This window comes from Sphaerodactylus townsendi, linkage group LG08, assembly GCF_021028975.2.
Source record: "Sphaerodactylus townsendi isolate TG3544 linkage group LG08, MPM_Stown_v2.3, whole genome shotgun sequence".
NCBI lineage: Eukaryota > Metazoa > Chordata > Lepidosauria > Squamata > Sphaerodactylidae > Sphaerodactylus > Sphaerodactylus townsendi.
In genome coordinates this window covers 44,711,397-44,731,327 of record NC_059432.1, presented here as the reverse complement: position 1 = coordinate 44,731,327, position 19,931 = coordinate 44,711,397, and the positions used below count along the sequence as shown (strand labels likewise).

Sequence of the window (19,931 nt, the reverse complement as noted above, 5' to 3'; positions counted from 1 at the left end):
ATTAACAACTATCAAACATCCATCCCCACAACATGCTTCCCCCTGTTGGGCCTTTGTCTCTCTTCAGGGAGTGGGAGCTGTTGCAGCATACACATACACAGACAGACAGACAGACAGACAGACAGACAGACAGACAGACAGACAGACAGACAGACAGACAGACAGACAGACAGACAGACAGACAGACAGACAGACAAACAAAGTGATATACTCATAAACACTAACAAACCAAAATGGATAAACCTACCACAATTTGAATTCCTGGCATACCACATTCACAAAGCAAGAACTAAAGTTACATTTAACTCAAGCAGGTCAGAATGCTGTAGTTTAAATGTTTTACTGACAGACATCCATATTACTAAACATTTATTATTAGGTGTTCAGAACACATTCTGAAATTATACCATAGCAGAGAAATCAAAACTTGTGCACTGCAGATCTTAAGAAAATGCTGAATGACAGAATATTAAAACTCAACAAAACAGCAAATTGCTCAAGAAAGTAAGCCAAAACATTGAGCAAGCATAGGAAAATCAAAATGCATGCAGAACATATCTCTCAAGCAAGTAAGACATGCTGTACTAGCACCAAATCAATATACAAGACCACTGCAAAGCAATTAATCATTCAAAAAAGAGCTAGCAAATCTTCACCCATGAAGGCATTTGTACACAAAGACATTTATCTCTCTCCCCCTGACCATCTGCTGAATGCTTCTGGAGGGTAGTTGCTTCTTACATTTTGGCAGTTGGCCATGGCACTGGGTGGGCACACCACTTGTCAGGATGGTCTTAGCCAATGGGCAATAGTGCAAACTGGCCCAGGTCCCATGCTGGGGTGCACAGAATAACCATGGTCTCAGCCCCTGATGGAGGGGAGAAAAGAAAAAAAAGAGCAAACACCCACAGCCACCATCCTGTCCAGACCACAGTTCTTCTGTTTGCAGTGACTATCACTCATGCCCCCTCATCTGGGATGGGCAGCCCATCACCACTCCATGCAATGACAGCTCCCATTTGTTTCTAAAGCCCTTGCTTGGTCCCATTACAGGTGGGAGTGGAGAACTCCAGGTGGGGATGGCAGTGATTCTGGGACCTCATCCTGGACTTTCACCCAAGGTCCAGGAATCAGTAGTACAGCCCCTGCTACTTGTGCTATCTACCGTCACATTTATCCGAAGCAATTATCATATATACTCACATATAAGTCGAATTTTTCAGCACATTTTTGTGCTGAAAGCCCCCCTCAACTTATACACAAGTCAGCTGTATTTTAAAAAATATTTTAGGGTTTTTACTTTGTTGGCCAGCAGGGGGTGCAGCTTTTAGGCTAGTGGCACCAAAATTTAAGGGTCTTGTCAGGTGACACTCCTGATGATACCAGCCAAGTTTGGTAAAGTTTGGTTCAGGGGGTCCAAAGTTATGGACCCCCAAAGGAGTTGCCCCCATCCCCCATTGTTTCCAATGGGAGTTAACAGTAGATGGGGCTACATTTTGAGGGTCCAAAGTTCACTAAACCTGGGTGGTATCATCAGGATAATCTCTTGCTGATACCAGCCAAGTTTGGTGATGTTTGGTTCAGGAACTGGATCTCCAAAGTGCTCCCATCCCACATTGCTCTCCAATGAAGCTAGGAGTGGTCCATTTTGAGGGTCCATGGACCCCTGAACTTCTCTGCTGATACCAGCCAAGTTTGGTGATGTTTGGTTCAGGGGATCCAAAGTTATGGATCTCCAAAGTGGGTGCTCCCATCCCCCATTGTTTCCAATGGAAGCTAATAGTAGATGGGTCCATTTTGAGGGTCCATAACTTTGGACCCCCTGAACCAAACTTCACCAAACCTGGGTGGTATCATCAGGAGAGTCTCCTAAAGATACTCTGAAATGTTGGTACTGCTAAAGTAAACATCTCCCTCCCCCTGACATGGCACCCCTTGCTCAGTTTTTCTCCTAGCATTCTCCTCTTTAAATCACCCTCCGGAAAAAGTGGATTTAAAGGGAGAATCAAGGCTTACAAAGCTAGTTTACTGTTTTTCTTTGAAATAAATATTCAAAAACATTTAACCTACTGATTCCTCAATTAATGTAATTTTATTGGTATCTATTTTTATTTTTGAAATTTACCAGTAGCTGCTGCATTCCCCACCCTCAACTTATACGTGTCAATAAGTTTTCCCAGTTTTTTGTGGTAAAATTAGGTGCCTCGACTTATATGCGGGTTGTCTTATACATGAGTATATACGATACATATCGAAGTGGCCTAGTTACTATCAAAACATTGTGAATATCTAGGCCAGGGGATTTAAGTCATGGATGAGATGGCCGGAGACGCTGGTTGGAGTTGGTGCCGAGCGGTCGCTCTTCGTTGAGCTCCTCCACCTTTTAAAGATAAGTTTTAAATTTCTCCTACCCTTTGTAGTTTTATCTCTTAGCATTTAGCACTTTCTTTTAAATTAGAGCTTTCTGTTGCAATTTTGTTGACACAGACTATAATAAAGAACCTTCTGAGTTGATATTTTAAAACCAGGCTAAAATCCACAATACTTTAATAATAGCAGTGCTGACTAATGAGTCTGTTTCCCTTTTGTTTTTAAAACAAGTTGTGTACTTCTGAAGCCTGGAGCTTCCCTATCATCAGGTGTGGTTGAACTGCTGGTTTTATTTTATCTTTATTTTTTATTTTCTTGGCTCAACCAGAGAGTTTGAGGGTTTTTGGTTTTTTTTTTTTGTTTTTTTTTGCTGGCTCATTCCCTGACCAGCTGGTGTGGAGACGCCACAGCCCCAACTCTCAGCTAAAAGCCTTGAGACTTCTACTAAAGTTTAAAGTTTTTTTAACACCAGCTGTCAAGGTTCTGTTTTATATTATATATTTTCAATGAACTTCTGAAGTTTAATGAACTTTTGAAGTTTGCTCTTAACCCTTTTAGCTACTCAGTATTTTTACCAGCCCTTGCCATCTTAAGCGTCTGTTTTAGCTTAGTGTAAATAATTGCTCCTGTGTGAATATTTTACTCATTGTCTGATTGTTTTACGGCTGCTATCTAAAATGAAGAACGGGAGGAAACGGTACCTTTCATCCCCACACTCTCCATGCCAGAAGTCTAGTAAACAGACTAAAATTGACCAGTTTTTCACCGACAATTCTCCAGTGGAGGCACTAATTGAGGGCTTAACACTATCAAATAGATTTGCTCCATTGGAAGCTAACCTGGAGCTGGAGGATATGTTTCCAAGCCCTGCAGAAGAAGTTTTTGCAACAAGCCCATCTCCAACTGGTTTAGGAAAACAGGATGCTTTAATTCCAAGTTTACAAAAGCCTCCAAACAAGAATAAAGAACTAACAACACATGACAATTTATACATTCGACAGGAACTTTTCTCTAATGAGTTGATTTTAATTTCAAAAACTCTTGACCTACTTTTAACAAATTTTACCACCCTGGGGGCTAAATTAGACTTGATCTCCCATCAAATTTTAAAGACACAAGCTTCAGGAAATGGATCTGACACGGTAGCTCCCTTTTATTCAGACACTGCCCATTGGCCTTCAAGGCCTACGCCCACCCGGCAGTTAAAGCTAGTTAATATGAATTCGTTAATTTTGCAAAAAGAGCAAGTGGTGTTGTATATTGGACATTCCAAGCTAAACCAAAATAGGTGGTCAAATTATAGTGCAATTAGGTTCTCTTTGAGCCAGTTGTTAAAGTGTGCTCCAAACAAGACTCAGTTGACTTCATATGAATACTTGCCCCCTGTGGATTACTATAAAAGAATTGCCCTAACTTTTAGTACATCTAAAATGCCTTCACTATTGTTGAAACATCGCCACTTTTTTTCCAGAAGGTATGATATTAAAATTATGCGTTTCTTTAGGAATACTACTATCCACAGACTCATTGAGGACACCCATGCTACACCTGACAAGAGAAATGCAAATTTAAAGGAGTTCAACAAAGCGACTGCTGTTGGAAACCCTAACAAAACTGGACCCTCTTCAGAAAGTCATGGATGGGCTTGATACCCAACATTTATGACACTATAATATTACCGTTTAAAAATCATACAATTCAGTTCTTCAGCAAATCAGATTTCTATTCTGCCACAAGCACAAAGAAGGACGTGAAGAAGTAAACTGGATATCTTCCATCTTATCTAAAGTAGCAAACACTTAAAATTCTTTTTCACAGCAAACACAAGTACTGCATAACCTATAAACTTTCTGTTGAAGAAGTTTTGTTTAAAAAGGGTGAACATTTCCAAGCAATCCATAGCTTATTTACATTTGGGATTTCGTCTGTTCTACAAAATGGACCCTTTATATAATCTTTGGGTTTGGTATAAGCCCTTCATAAAATACTCACCATGACAAGAATTGAATTCACATCTGAAAGAATTTATTACAGAAATAAAGATAACTGACAAGTTTCACAAGAACTAAGAGGTCTGTAACATATTTTTAAGACTGGCATATTTTTTGGTGGCAGAGTCTACTTTTTCAGGTACTTACCAACTGGATTGGGAGGAAGAGTTTATTCAGATATTACATACTTTGAATCCAGACAGAAAGATAAGATATGGGCACTTACAGACAACATCTGAGGCAGGAATGACTGGCTAGGAATGACCTGCAGCTGAGACCAACTGCTAATCAGAGTATACAATTTAGGGCTATAACAGGGATCCTAAATCTTGTTGAGCATGTGGGCACTTTTGAAATTCTGAGAACTGGGAATGGTGCTACCACAAAATGGTTGCAATGGAGGGTCAGAGCCAATCAGGAAATGGCTGCTATGGGGTACATTGGACAATCACAAAATGTTGGGCAGTTGCAAGGCAAATCCTATTATGAACTCAGTTGTTTCTGGGTTCCCTTGCTCCAATGAGGTGGAGGAAAGCCAGGACAGGCTCCTTGTTTTGGGAGCAAGATATCTTGGGGAAGAAGATATCATGAGAGAAAGAAAACCTTGCTTTTGAGGCACTGAAAAGCATCCATTGAAAATGAAACTAAAAATTACCTGCAAGACTTATCTGCAAAGCTCTTAGAAGTACACTGCAATGAACTCCACTTGAACAGTTTCTGAATTTTTATACTAAGTGCTTTTGAAGTCAGATATGATTACTAGTTGTACAATCTTCAATTTCAGTCAGTACTAGTAGCTAAAAAGACTAACTATTTGTATGATAAAACGAAAATATGATGCATTGTACTAAGCAATAAAGATGAGGTAATTTCTGAGACAGTCAGATACAGGAATGAGAGAAAAAGTGATGCCTTAAAAGACCCTTTCAGGAGTTTCAGTCCCAGCCAGCTTCTGATGTGTCCTCACCACTAGTGGTGCACCCAGTTGTAAACACAGGCATTCTGCCAGTAGGGATACCAAGTGACAACTTGCCCTGGGATCAGAGGGAGAAACTGTGGGGGACATCATGTTATGTGCCAAGATCAGACAACTGTATGGATGTAACATCAGCACATAATTCTGGAGAGAAGAATATAAAAAGCAAGTTAACAATAGCTGTGGCAGTAAGCATCACCTCAAGTTTCTCACTTACAGAACTTTTGGGGTAGTTGTCTGTCAACTTTTTTCTGAATAATGATACCTGCTCAAAGTGCTTACTAAGGATGTGTGATAGATTGACATATATATGTATATTCTCATACACACATACACCTCCATCAGTTTTTTTTAAAAAACATAATCAGGTCTCCAAAACATATGATTTTTCAGGATACTGAAAAATGGGTCCCCAAAATCCCAGAAATATTAGGGATTAACCAGAAATACTAGATTTGCAGACTCCCAGGACTGTTTTTTCTTTCTCCCGTCTTTTTACTATGTGTTTCAATGTGTTCCAGGACTTAGTATCAGCTTGCTAGGCTGCTTTAGGAAACATTCTGTCAGCTGCAAGTGTTATTATTTTTTTAAAAGTTTGTTCTTAGTTGGAGTTGGTTTGTGTGCAGTTCAGAGGTTTTTGTGGGTTCTCACATTTTACATTGAGATTCTTGCATTTTACATAGGTTGAGATTCTTGTGTTTCACATTCGTTCAGTTTCTCAGGTTGAGTTTTTCTGTCATTTGGGGTATTTGCCTGTCATCTTTTTTTCTGCATAACAATACCTTCTCAGAGATGTGCTCAAAGCGCTAGATGGATAAGACAGATATTACATAGTTTGACATTCTTGTGTTCTACATTCTTTCAGATTCCCAAGTGTACATAATTTCAGATTATTGAGTGTTAAATAGTTTCAGATTGTGAGGCTTTACATTGCTTAGGTGTAGTAGCATCCTTCCTATGGTGGAGTTTCCAGGGATATTTTTTTTTGCTGTGGTTCTTCTCTCCAGAGCAAATAATGGAGGGTGATTGGGGGGGGCACTTAGTTCAGGGGGGCTCACAGAATTGGACCTCTTAGTCTAGCTAACAAAATTGTGGGATTATTTAAAGGACATGCACCAGTACCTCCCCTGAAGTTTAGTGCCAGTGTCTTTAAAGACAGCCCCCTAGCCCTCTGGAAAGTGTCTGCAGAGGAAATTATACAGCTGAAAAGATTAGAAACTCAGAAAAAAAGCAGATTCAAATACTGGTACTTGGAACCCAGGAAATGAAGAATATCTTTCTTTTTTTGCTCCAATATATCTAGATTAAAAAATCTCCCCTTCCTCCATAGTATGCACATGCACACAATGCACACACACACCAGGTAAGAAGATGCATGATTTATGAACAGTTGTGTCATATGATTTCAGCATAGGCTTCTCAGAAGTTACAGCAACCCTGTCATCAAATTCTACAACTGAAAAACTGAGGAAAGGTCGGAGGGGAACATTTCAGGAGAGACAGGCCTTTCTGAGCTGTAAGGACACCCGTGGAGTTTGTGGAAGATAAAGCAGATAATTTGGACTCCTGTGGTTAGACTGAAGCTCCATGTTGTGTTGGCTGTGCCCAGAGAGCCCTGATAAGAAGGGAACCAGGGAGGGCATTTATGCAGCTTAAGTGGCGAGCATAAAAGACCTTGTTAGAGACTTTTCTTTGGAACCCATTTTTTACTTCTCACCCCTTCTCAGTTGAAACTTCCCCATTTGCTTAACTCAGTACAATTCTTGATGCTATTAACTGCATGTCTGTACAGTTGCTGGAACTCACCAGAGTTGATAATAGAAGTGCCAGCCCTGAAGTGCTCTTCACTTGTCTCAAAATTTATTTTCTCAGGCACACTACTAATTTGTATTGATGTTACACTAGTAACTTACAACTGAGATGCTCTGTTTCTGTCTCTTAAGAGACTTTTCTTAAAATTAAACATCACATTCTTACTGTAAACCACCATAGATGCAGGGAAGGTCTTTGGAAATTGGACTCAGAGTAGCTCTGATCCAGGCAGGAAACTCCTCACCTCCTGTTGGCATTATAGTATATGTGAACTAAGTTAGTCTTTCACAGAATATAGACAAGACAACCCTAACACCCATTTCAGAAAAAGAAGAAAATAGCTGTACTTTTATATTCAGTCATGGGTGACATGGAGAATGTGTAACTGAGCGAAAGTTGACTAAAAACTACTGAATAAAGAAGCATAAAAGCAGTGATAAGTATATCCCTCTCATCCTAGATGTAAAATGCAATCCCTATGATGGTGAATTGAGAGCTAGGCAATATAATCTTACCATTTCTCAATTTCTGTTCAGGCTTTTTGGAGGTCTAACATACCTCTCTCTTGAGGTCTTGCACAAAGGAGGAGTGGACAGGCTCAAAGCCATATATAGGGCCTAGAGCTAAAGAAGAAGTCAAGCAAGGGAAAGAGTTAAGATAGAGTACCATAAATTTAGTATTTAAAGATGGGGAAGTTCTATCAATTGTGGCAACTACCATCACTGTAGCATTATGATCTGGAAACCCTAAGGAGCCAAACATGGACCAAGAAATAGCAGTGGTAGCAGGGTGGTAGGGTTGACTTGTACAAATCAATTTGACCTAGCCTGTCGTTCCACTGTATATGAATTTCTAGTATTGCATGCTGTTTTGACAATGAGCATGCCGGAGTCTAAATGAAAAAATCAATAGGGTTCCAGGTAGGATATCCGGCTGAGCAGGTTTGTGAAGACAAGACTGAGAGAAGTAAAGCAGCTGTTTGAGTCCCTGCAGCGAAGTCTTATAATCAGCTACCAGCCTCATCCAATAATAAATTGTTCAGACTGACAGTCTCTTCAGTGCATGAAAGTCTTCCAGCTTAATATCTTCTTGTTTGGGAGTAAGTGGTAGAGGAGGAAGGGAAAGGAAGCCCAAGGTTGCCAAGCAACAGCAACAAGGTTGCCAGTGGGCAGCAAAGTCCTGAGTAAAAATGGGGAAAGAGGAGGGAAAGAGGCTCTTACCAATCTTCAAAGACAGAATGTACTTGGGGGGCTTGGAATGCTTTCCAGCATGTGGGAAAGACCAGGAGGGCTGTGTTTCTGTCTAGAAAAACTGATGCAGAAGCTGTTTGTTGTATCTTATTTGCTATGGCAAAACGTATTTTATCACAAAGATCAACCCATCACTGTTCCTCTGACATTTGGTTCATAACATAATAAAATGATTATTCTTGTGTTACACTAGCTGCCTCTTAAACAAGAAACCACAAACTTCATTTTATAAGGTCACTATTTGTCTGACTTTTTCTCACAGGACACAACAGGTAATACAGAATTTACGCAATTATCTTTCATCGGCTGTGTAGATGAGTTAGATTTTGACAGAAGTTCAAGAGATTTATGTATAATTTGTGACAAAACCAAAGACAAACTCCAGAAAGGCAAAGGAAGTTTAAATACAGAGAAGAGGTTAGATCAGCGATTCCCAACCAGGGTTCTGTGGTACCCTGGGGTGCCGTGAGCATGTCGCAGGGGTACCGCGGCAACACTACTGGCCCCCCTCACTTTTGTGGTGTCTCCTGCCGGTGCCAGCAAAAACATGGAACTGGCCCAGGGGGCAGGGCCTGTCGCAAGGTCAGCAGCCACTTCCTGCCCTGCCCCCAGTGCTTCCCTTCACCCTGGGAGGGGAAAGTGGGGAGGTGGAAAGCAGGGGCATTGGAAGAGGAAGTGGGGAGATGGCAGGGGTACTGTGAGATATGAAGAGTGAGGTCAAGGGTACCGTGACGTGGAAAAGGTACGGAAACACTGGGTTGGATAGACCTCTCAAAAAATGCTCGGAATCAGATGCTGAAAATACATAACAAAGACCCCACTGGAATGTGCAGAAACTGCAGCAAGGTGAACCTTGATGGAAGTAGTATACTGGAAAACATAAGACAAAAAGTAAGTGTCAGGTCTCAAGGCTTATGATTGAGACCAGCAGGTGAAATGTGCCCACTTGGTATCATAAGACTTCTGCATGGAGGGTTTGCATGATGCTATCAATACTTGTGTAATACTACATATTTATCCTGGATTGAAATGAAACCAACAATGTGTGGTCACATGTATGTCAAAGAGGCAGTGTTTTTAGATACTGATATATATTTTCTATTGAGATTTTTACATGCAGTGTTCTATTGATAAGAGTTAAGCACAGTTCAATAAAATTTATATTTAACATATATTTAACAGACATCTCTTAGATTTCTCGTTCTTGAGTTTCTATGTTGTCTTTTAGATTAGGTCTGGATCCCTCCCCTTTCTTTGACTGCTGATAGGACAGGAACATCCTGCATTGGCATCAACAGCTGGTGGACAGAGGTTCTTGGATGACAGGATGACATAGAGGAGGTATCTCAATGGATACAAGGATGGGGATAGAACCCCAGACATCTGCAAGATGACTGACAAGGCTGATGAAAGTCATGCATCTGAGCAAACAGACATGATCTTGACCTCAAGCCTTTCCTTCATCTAAGGGCAGAAAAAAGCCTCAAAAACACCATCTCCCCATGAGAGAGAGGACTGTCTGCTCAAACATAGGCGAGGGTATTCTTAGCCAATGGATTTGAGGACTAGCAGGGATGGTGGAGCCCATCAACTGGAGACAGCATCAATGGATCGCATGAAGAGCAGGAACTTTGATGCAAAGCATCCAATTACAATCACAAACAAGAAAGGGACTTTGAGGAGGAAGTGACTTCGACTCTTTACATCAAAAGGGTGGATAACAGGGAAGTTTCAGTGATGAGAGGATGATGGAGATCAACAGCAAGAAGGATCTGACTGAAGTGTTAGCAACAAGCCTTGACATCAAGGAGACAGCAGCGATTGATGTCAAGGAGCATCCTCCAATAGACAAACCAGGAAACATGAATGAGGATAAGTCAGTGATGTGCCCAGGGGATGAGAAGGAAGCCCAAGAAGTACTATAGAACTTCTTTTTGCTCTTCCTGATGGAGGACTCCAAATCAGCTCATGAATTCAGTAAAACCAGATCAGAAACTGGCCCTCAGAGAATGGAGTACAAGTCCTCTCCAAGGACTTTGTAGCAGGAGTATGCACTGAAGTAAGGGACTTTTCACAAAGAGGGAGCCCTTCAGCCTCGAAGCCCAATTCTTGTCTGGCCTTTAGAGTGAACAGACAACAAGGCCGACAAGTCTCAGAAACATGGGTCTTACTGAGACAAAACAGACTGTCGTCATACTCATCATTCTAGTTATTGTAGTGCCATGTTTTGCATATGTTTTAAACAAAGCTATGGTACAAAAAGAAGAAAAAATGTGAGGTATGTTGAAGTGCTCAATAAAGTAGTCCTCTCTCCACAGCAGCAAACAGAGAACTGAAGGAATACTGTTCTCCTCACCTCCTTTTATGTGAGCATTTGGGCAGGAAGCTTGCCCACTCTTGGCACCATAGGGAGGAGGAAGAGCTCTCCAAGCCCCCTAAAACTCTAGAAGCCTTTCTGATCACATCTCCACAGCCAGCCTGTGCCTTCACAGTCCCCATATGGGACTGCACTGAAGATATAATGATGAACATATTTTTTTCAGATCCAGTTTGGATGATCTGTTTTAGGGATCATACCCTGTGATCAATATATAATTACCTGTTAAATGTTAGAGAGATGGTAAAAAGTGTCCTAATTTTTTTGGCAATTAACATAATGGTTTGGGACTATAAATGACATCAGATCATACAGCATCTTGAAAACTTTACAATGAAATGTGGTGAGTTATGTGTATTCCCAAGGGGATTTTCATATAAATTGGAAGCAATCAATTAAAACTTTAAAGGAAAGAATAATCAATAATGAAAGAACAAATCAATTAAGACATAAATGGAAAGAATAATCAATAATGAAAGAACGAATCAATTAAGACATTAAAGGAAAGAATAATCAATCATCAGAAAGAAAGAAATCCATCATAGGGAAGCACTTCATTAGTCATCAGAGTAAAGCAGATCTATATTTCAAGGAAAGAGACAGAGTCAGGAAAGAACAAGAGGGATGAAACTGGCATCCAGAAAGCAGTCATTTAATCAATATATCCTCAAAAAGATTTCTGGTATACATATTAACTTACATTGCCTATTAAACTGGGACAATTTCTCCTATGCTCCTGAAATTTGGTATGTAAGGTCCCTATTGTGAAGGGTACAGCCTCTCACCCACTTATCCAAAGTGGACAGGAAACAAAGAGGTCCCATTCAAAAGTGAATTTTGAGTTTACTTGCTCAAAAAAACTGCCTCCAAAAATTCAGTCTGAAATTTGGTGGGCATAATCCTTTCTGGGAGGGTTCAATATCCAAATTGGATATGGACAATTATGGCACAGGTGTATTTTCCATTTAAAACCAACAGAACAAACAAAGCAGTGACAATTTAAAAAAAAGAATGTGGAAACAAAAATTCATTTGTGTAGCTCTAACTGGCACTGGTGAAACTGAACCTATAAAGTAAGTTAAGTGTGTGTGTGGGGGGGGGGGGGGAAGGCAGCTGTGGATGCCTGGCTCTTAGCCTAACTCAAGTTTTTTACCCAAAATGCCTTTTCCCCAGTCATTTTTCTGGCAGTAATATAATTATTCCAGGAAAAAGGCTGGACAGAAGTGATTTTGGGAGGGAAAGACAAGTGGGTTATGGCCTAAGTATCCCTCCCTACTTCCCTTCTGTAGCTTACATCATGATCCAAGTCTCTGTTTACAGTTTTAGTGGTAAGATTCATGGGTGCTGTTGCTGATTTGTCCACTTTGGCCTTGAGCACTGGCTCAATAAACAGGGAGAGGCAAAAAGTTGTGACAACCTTCAGGAAAGAAGAATCATGTTAATTTTGCCACCTGTCATATGTCAAGGGTGCACTTGTCACTATTTCTTTGGCCAAAAAGGCCATTTTTATTAAGTCATGACCTTGTATTTTTTTGTTCCTCACAGCTAAAACAGTTAAGAACAAATCTTATGCCTCACCTCTACGAAGTACTTAAAGGAATTATAAGTAATCCTAACAAGCCTCAGTCCAGAGTCTAAGAGAAATTGCTCCTTTTCCAATATGTCAAATGCTTTGAAGATAGAGGGCACATTATATAACTGAAGAAATAAGCTCACCTTCACATATTTCATGGATCATATTTCACTAAAGATTCAGAGACTACACAAGGAAAATAAATGGTACATTCAGTGGATATATTGTCACAGTTAAAGATCTGGAATGTCACCAAAACAATTCAGGTTTTCAGCCTTTCATTGCTGTAGCAGCAGCATATCAGTGCGGTCAAGCTTGTCTTAGAATGTTTACATTATTATGTTGCCATGACATTCCAGCTAAGATTCCATCTTCAGAACTTATATGAGGGGGAGGGCAATAACTTTAGGGCCATTTTTAAGACTCAGAAACCTTTTCAAACTGACCATCATTTTTCATCATTAGGCAGTCATTAAAGGGGCGCCCCCAAACAAATAAAGTGGTAGGGTTTTTCATAGCTTTTGCAGAATAATTTGCAGAATACATATAATCAACTAATCTTCACTCTAAATCTGGAAAAGAACTTTAACCATTATTTGAAAGTCAACATAAAAGCAATGCAAAGCTGGAGATCAGGTCAAGACTTGCTGGGTTTGATCCTTGAATAGACATAGGAGGCCAAATCATGCCCCCAAGACTTTTGAAACTGTATCTAAGAGTGGCCATCACAACTGGTACAGCCAACCAATCCCTATGGATTTGTTTACATAATGTAAAGTGAAGTTCAGAAAAAGCACAGCACAGGAATTAATATGGTGAACCATGCCTTTCAAATGCATGAATGAAAAAGAATACTGTAAAATATCTAGAGCCCTGTGGTGGAAAAAGAAAGAAGTAAGGGGATGCTTAGTGCTTTATTATAAAAAAAAAAAAAATAGGGGTGCCAGACTCATACCTAGGTGTCAGTTGAAATCTTCTTCCTTAACCTCAGTTTGGAAGAAGAGGCAGGATTAGTTGTGGACTTGTTTTATTTTGTCACTTGTATGCTTGTACTGCATGGGTTTATTCCCCTTTCCACACATTTTGCTCCCTCTACTGGTTGCTTCAATATTTCATGCTTTATCTTCAGCCTATTTACAAGCACATTGTGCTAGATGAAATATCAAAGGAACCACTAGAAGAAACATGTTTAGAAAAGTGGAAAACCTGATGCAATACTGACACACAAGCAAGGAAATAACATGTGCAGAAAAGCCCCTTATGGATGAGGGAAGAACAACCTTCATCTATTCTGTACCTTTATCACTTAACTGGTAACAAAGGGAGAAATTACGTAGTGCAAGTTGTGGAAAACTCTTCAAAAGTTCAGCTCAATTAGAAACTCAGTGTTGGTCTTCAGCAAACAACCTCAGGGCCCCTCCCCTCGCCATTTATAATACCAGATTAATACTGTAGGATGATGAAACAATTGCGAGATAATTTGAATACAATGTATTGTCGAAGGCTTTCACGGCCGGAATCACTTGGGTGCTTTGTGGTTTCCGGGCTGTATGGCCATGTTCTAGCAGCATTCTCTCCTGACGTTTCGCCTGCATCTGTGGCTGGCATCTTCAGAGCAGGGGTGTAATGAGGCAGCCCTGGGCAAACTGTAGCCCTGGGCAAAACCTGAGTTAGATGTCACCCCCCCATGGGCGGCCACTCCACCACGACCAATTTTTTTTTGCACCAGGACATTGGTGCCTGCAGGGGCTGCATATTTAGACATATCAGCACTACAATTCAGTATATCATCAGGAGACTGTCCTTATGCTACTCCCCAAGTTTGGTGAGGTTTGGTTCAAGGGAACCAAAGTTATGGACTCCCAAAGGGGGTGCCCCATCCCCATTGTTTCCAATGGGAGCTAATAGGAGATGGGGGCTACAGTTTTGAGGGTCCATAACTTTGGCCCTGCTGCACCAAACTGCACCAAACCTGGAGGGTATCATCAAGACAGTCTCCTGATGAGACCCTGAAAGCTTTGAGACTGTGCCTTCAGAAATGCCCCCCCAGCCTGCAACCCCCATGGACAGCAATACAGAAAACTCAATGCAGAACAAAGATTCTGGGGCAAATTTCGGGATGTTCTTGCAGGGAGGGCATTCTTGGATGTATCGACACCAAAATTTCAGAGTATCATCTGGAAACTGTCCTTATGCTACCCCCAAAGTTTGGTGCAGTTTGGTTAAGGGGGTCCAAAGTTATGGACCCTCAAAGGGGGTGCCCCATCCCCCATTCTTTGCTAAGGAGATGGGGGCTACCCTTTTGAGGGTCCATAACTTTGGACCCCCTGAACCAAACTGCACCAAACCTTGGGGGTGCCATCATGACAGTATCCAGATGATACCCTGAAATGTTGGTGCTGATACGTCCAAGAATGCCCTCCCTGCAAGAACATCCCGAAATTTGCCCCAGAATCTTTGTTCTGCATTGAGTTTTCTGCATTGCTGTCAATGGGGGTTGCAGGCTGGGGGGGCACATTTCTGAAGGCACAGTCTCATAACTTTTAGGGTCTCATCAGGAGACTGCCCTAATAATACCTCCCAGGTTTGGTGCAGTTTGGTTCAGGGGGGCCAAAGTTATGGACCCTCAAAACTGTAGCCCCCATCTCCTATTAGCTCCCATTGGAAACAATCAGGGATAGGGGCACCCCCTTTGGGAGTCCATAACTTTGGACTCCCTGAAGCAAACCTCACCAAACTTGGGGGGTAGCATAAGGACAGTCTCCTGATGATACGCTGACATTTTGGTGCCACTAGCCTAAAACTGCGCCCCCTGCAGGCCAAAAATGGAAAACCACTAAAAATACCCAAAAACCAACCCAGCATTTTGATGCCCCCCACAAGGTGATGCCCTGGGCAGCTGCCCACCTTGCCCAATGAGCATTACGCCAGTGCTTCAGAGGATTCCTCTGAAGTTGCCAGACACAGATGCAGGTGAAATGTCAGGAGAGAATGCTGCTAGAACACGGCCATACAGCCTGGAAACCACACAGCACCCAATTTGAATACAGTTGTCCTTCCCACATCATGACTTTCCACATTGGGGTTCTGACTGATCGTGGGTCAGCACAAGACCCCACCCATTCCAACACAAAGAACCCCCCAAACCCCCCCCCCCAAAGTGAGCTCAGGTACCAAAAGGAGGGCTGCCAAAGAAAAGATCCCCCACATCCACCATTATCAAGGGGCCACTGTTGCCAATGCTGCCATTGGCCACCTCTAGAGCAGATGAATAGAAACCACTCAAAGAAGCCAAATGCCTGCCACCACATTCAGGTCACTTGAATAACCTGCAGGCCAGCCGCTTGCAATTTTAGGCAGTTTTCCACATTACAGTGGGTACCACACCCCTGACCCCAGAGATGTGGGAGGGATAACTATATTCCAAAAGTGTTACATAAATAGTTGCCAATCCCTCACTCAGGCAATAAAATGCATGTGAGGTTCAAAGGATTTTATTGAAGGCAGGTCAGGAACAGTAGAAAGACAGTTCTGGTGAAAGCGCACCAGAATAGTTGATAATATGGATAGCACAATCTCCACCCCTACATGGGAACAACAGAGTTAGTAGTGTCCAGCCTGGAGTCTCTTCCCAGCCACAAACCTCAAGAACTAGGAGATAATCAGGCACCTGCAAAAGCAAAAGCCCTCCCAGACAATTCCCCCCTCCCAAAAATGACAACTTGACAATAGCAAATGTTCCTATTGCTTCATATATTCCAGAAGCAAATTCTGTCAGTAAAGTCCTGGGATAAATCTTCACAAGAAATCATTTTCATGTTACAGGAAATGAAGCAACCAGAAATGAGCTTTGCGTATTAACAAACTCATCATATATAGAAAGCACAGGCATGTTTCTCCGAAGAAGATGTGTAGTAGATGAGTTTGTTTCTATTCGAAAGAACATCATGAGATCTGTTAATGGGGCTTGTGTAACTTGAAGCAATAGCTGACTGCCTGCAGAGATGATTATAGGATCCACTGTGAAACAGATGAATGAGCTCTGTTCAGCTATCAAAAAAGCCAGGAGTCGTAAATCTCTTATTATAGGCACCAGTAGAGGACAAGTTCTTATCAGGGGGCTACCAAAAATGTTATTGGGTGAGGTTCCATTTCTAGAAGGCCCTGGGCAGAAAGAAGTATCGGGTCTTACTCTACAAAGCCATTATATGTTATGCCTGTTTAGTAAGATGAACAGTATTCTTTACAAAAAGCACCAGTAATATGTCTGATTACTCAGAACATTTGAACAAAGTAACCCATTTTTCTATCTCCGCACATGTAATTTTTTTAAATGTGCTTTGCTTAATTCTTACTCATTTTCAAAATTACATTCCCAGTCAGTTAAATAAAGTGACTAGTTACAGTCTAAAATTCAGAGAATAAAATGATTTCTGATCAAAAAAAATTAACAGCACAATCCAGATCCCAGAGGGAGAAGGGGACAGAGCCATTTTTGCACCACCCCGCAGACTCCAGAGGACTTTCAGGTGGCACAGGGAGGCAGAAGAAACAAAATGCCTCCCTGGCCATGCAAAAGCCCTCCTAAGTCTGTCCTCCCCACCACCAGGGGGGAAAGCCCAGTGGGAGCCAACTATCAGTTCCACGTGCCCCTGAGATGCTCCCAGTTGTGCTGGCGTACAAGTTAGGTCGATGCAACTTTGGAAGTGGCAGCTAGAGGCAAGCAGGGTGCCATGGAGTTCTGCAGCACCCGCCAGCCTCCCTGTTTACCCTCCTGGCTAGCAAAAGTGGCAGTTATTATGCCAGCCAGGAAGGCAAATGCATTAGAACAAGTCCACTCTCCCCCCTCCCCCCCCCACACACACACACCATCTGGATTGGGCTGTCTAGCAAAAATGAGATGTTTCTTCAGCAGTGAAGGTTCTATTATATGCCCAGCTTGTGTGGAGGAAGAAGGATGAAAGGGGCAAAAATACGTTACAAGCAAATATATGCAAATATAGACAATGGTCATTTGTTAGTTCAAGGAAAGCAATTGAGGGCAATGCTACAAGTGGGGAGAAAAGAATGGATTTAAATTGCCACATCAGCTTATTGTGTGAATTGCCCCAACCAGTTCACATCTGAAAAACCATCTGAGGGATTGACCATTTGAGTAAGGAAATACTGAGAGGAAAGGCTTTAAGAGTCTATTTCACCGGGTGTTTAAATCTTGTGTTCCTGAAGAAGATTTTCAAACGTTAAAGGGTGAGGAAGGCTTACATAGACACCTCTATAGATTTTAATAAAATGGGTAGTAAAATGAAAAAGGACACTACAGTGGAATGGTTCTATCTGCTCCTATCCACTCACGCACTAAAGGAGCTCTGAAGTGCAACCGTATCTCATCCTCAACAAGAAATTAAAGGACCAAAGGTTTTGCACAGGAAAATTTAAAAGCAAAAGATAGAAAAATATTGAAAAAGATTCCTGGCTACTATTTGGTTCCTATACGAACATAAAAATTCTCACAATTTACATTTGAAAATTAAAAACACAGACATGATTTCAGGAATCAGGGAATGGTATGGAACAACCCTGCCCTATCAATCTAGTCCAAAATGAGTTTAGGATATGCAGTTGCTACAGTAAAAAGAAATAGGCATGGGATAAAGCACACAAAAATTGTAATTGTCAACATATATCCATAATCTTACTGCAGGCAACAATATTTTCAGGGCAACAGAAACACTTGAGTACTTCACTGAATTTCATGGGAGTGGTAAAAGCTAGCTCCAGTTCCTCCATCTGAAGCAATATAACCTCTCAGGACAATAGATAGCATCTGGTCTCTATGCTCAGTACGATGACAGTTTTCTGTCTGATAGTCTCAGCTCCTGCATCCAGCCTGTATCCTATGCACCCAAAATGTCTAGCTGCCTATGTGAAAACTGTATGCAAAAAATCAAACCAAACCAAATTTCAAGTGACATCAGTATGCGCTAATTTACAAACCGTGCGTGTTATATTTTTTTAAAAATATTTTTTTCAATCCAAGAAGGTGAGAGGTCTTGGAGCAGGAAAAACAGAACTGTGTCAAAGACTTATGCTCCATCCAGGACTCCTAGATGCTTTTCAGTTCTTCTCCTTTCTGATTTCTGAGCCAGAGAATCAGATACAAGACTCACATTAATGCATTTTCCTCACAACATGAAAACTGATGCTGCCTCTCTAGAATCCTGCTCAATGTTTCTTATGAGTAAAAACATTACCAAAAAATCATATTAATAAAAATACCAAAAAACTAATACCAGCCATACTATCTGTATATATTTGTGCAAGTTTGAAAGACTACCACCCTCAGAAGATAATGTGTGAACTTAGTTATACAGTTTTCAAAACTATTCAAGGTATTACTTTTTTCCTCAACCAGCACTAAGCACAAATACAAGCCCTGTGCAATTATTCTCTCTGCACATTCACTCACCACACAGGGAGGAAGAGCAGGCATGAGTGTGTTGCCCCCCCCCCCACACACACACACACACCACAAGTAAGCTGCACAAGGCGAATGGTGTAGAGGAAATGCCTTTACACATGCATGTCATTTCCCTGTGATTCGCCATGTTCCAAAACCATAGTCACTAATCACAGAAAGAGAAGATAGTACTGGTTTTTCTCAGATCATTGGCTCTCAATCAGAATTGAATTGAGGAGCTAGTCTAGATAGGTATATCTTTTGAAGAACTGAACTGAACAAATGTCAGGATACCCTGATATTTACAAGGCTCCTTTGCAGACACGTTTTGGTTTTAATATGCAATGTGCAATTATGGATTGGTTTTATCTTTGAAAAAAATCTCCCCCCCAAAAAAAAATTTTTTTAACTGCAACATGTTAGGAAGCTCAGATGATCTCCAAGATTAAACAAAGCACAATTGTATAAGAGTAAAGTAGAATGTAAGCAGATTTTGTTCTTATCTGCAGTTTCAACAAAAGATAACTGGTAATTGCTTTTTTATCACTTGAGCTTTATATTTGGAAGTAGAGAATACAGCAAAGCTTGATATCAGCTTAAATACTCAGACCCCCAGATCCTTAACTTTCTATTCTAGTAAAGAGACAAACCATCAACCAAGCTTAATTAAAAAGTAGATTCATGAATTACAAAAGCAGCAGCAAAGGATAATGTTTCAATCTCCAGAAATCATATCTGGCTTAGGATTTGCTACAGAAAGTTCTACATTGTTAGTCATACTGGCCGTATCTGACCTGGACTGCTCACACTAGACAACAATGCTACCATTTCTGAGAAGGCAAAAAAAATGTTGCTTAGCAACAAATAAAATCCTCATGTTTACACAAACCAAAGAACTCAGAACCTACAAACACTGCATTCAAATATGAAGAAGTAAAGGGCTAATGCAGAGAGAAAAATATTTTAATAATTTGCCTTCTTGCAGATTTACATTGAGCATTAAATGCTGACATGATGCTGTGGGATTTATTACATGCTCTATGAAATTCAGTTGCTAAGTTACGTTTCAGGCCCCTTCCGCACACGCAAAATAATGCGTTTTCAAACCACTTTCACAACTGTTTG

At 41.0% G+C, this 19,931-nt stretch overlaps 1 protein-coding gene across 1 annotated transcript in view; it reads right to left on the bottom strand.

Moving 5' to 3' along the window:
- Positions 1 to 19,931, bottom strand: part of LG08H10orf90 (linkage group 08 C10orf90 homolog) — a 147,784-nt gene that overhangs the window by 96,635 nt on the left and 31,218 nt on the right. The gene's annotated exons all lie outside the window — the stretch shown is intronic.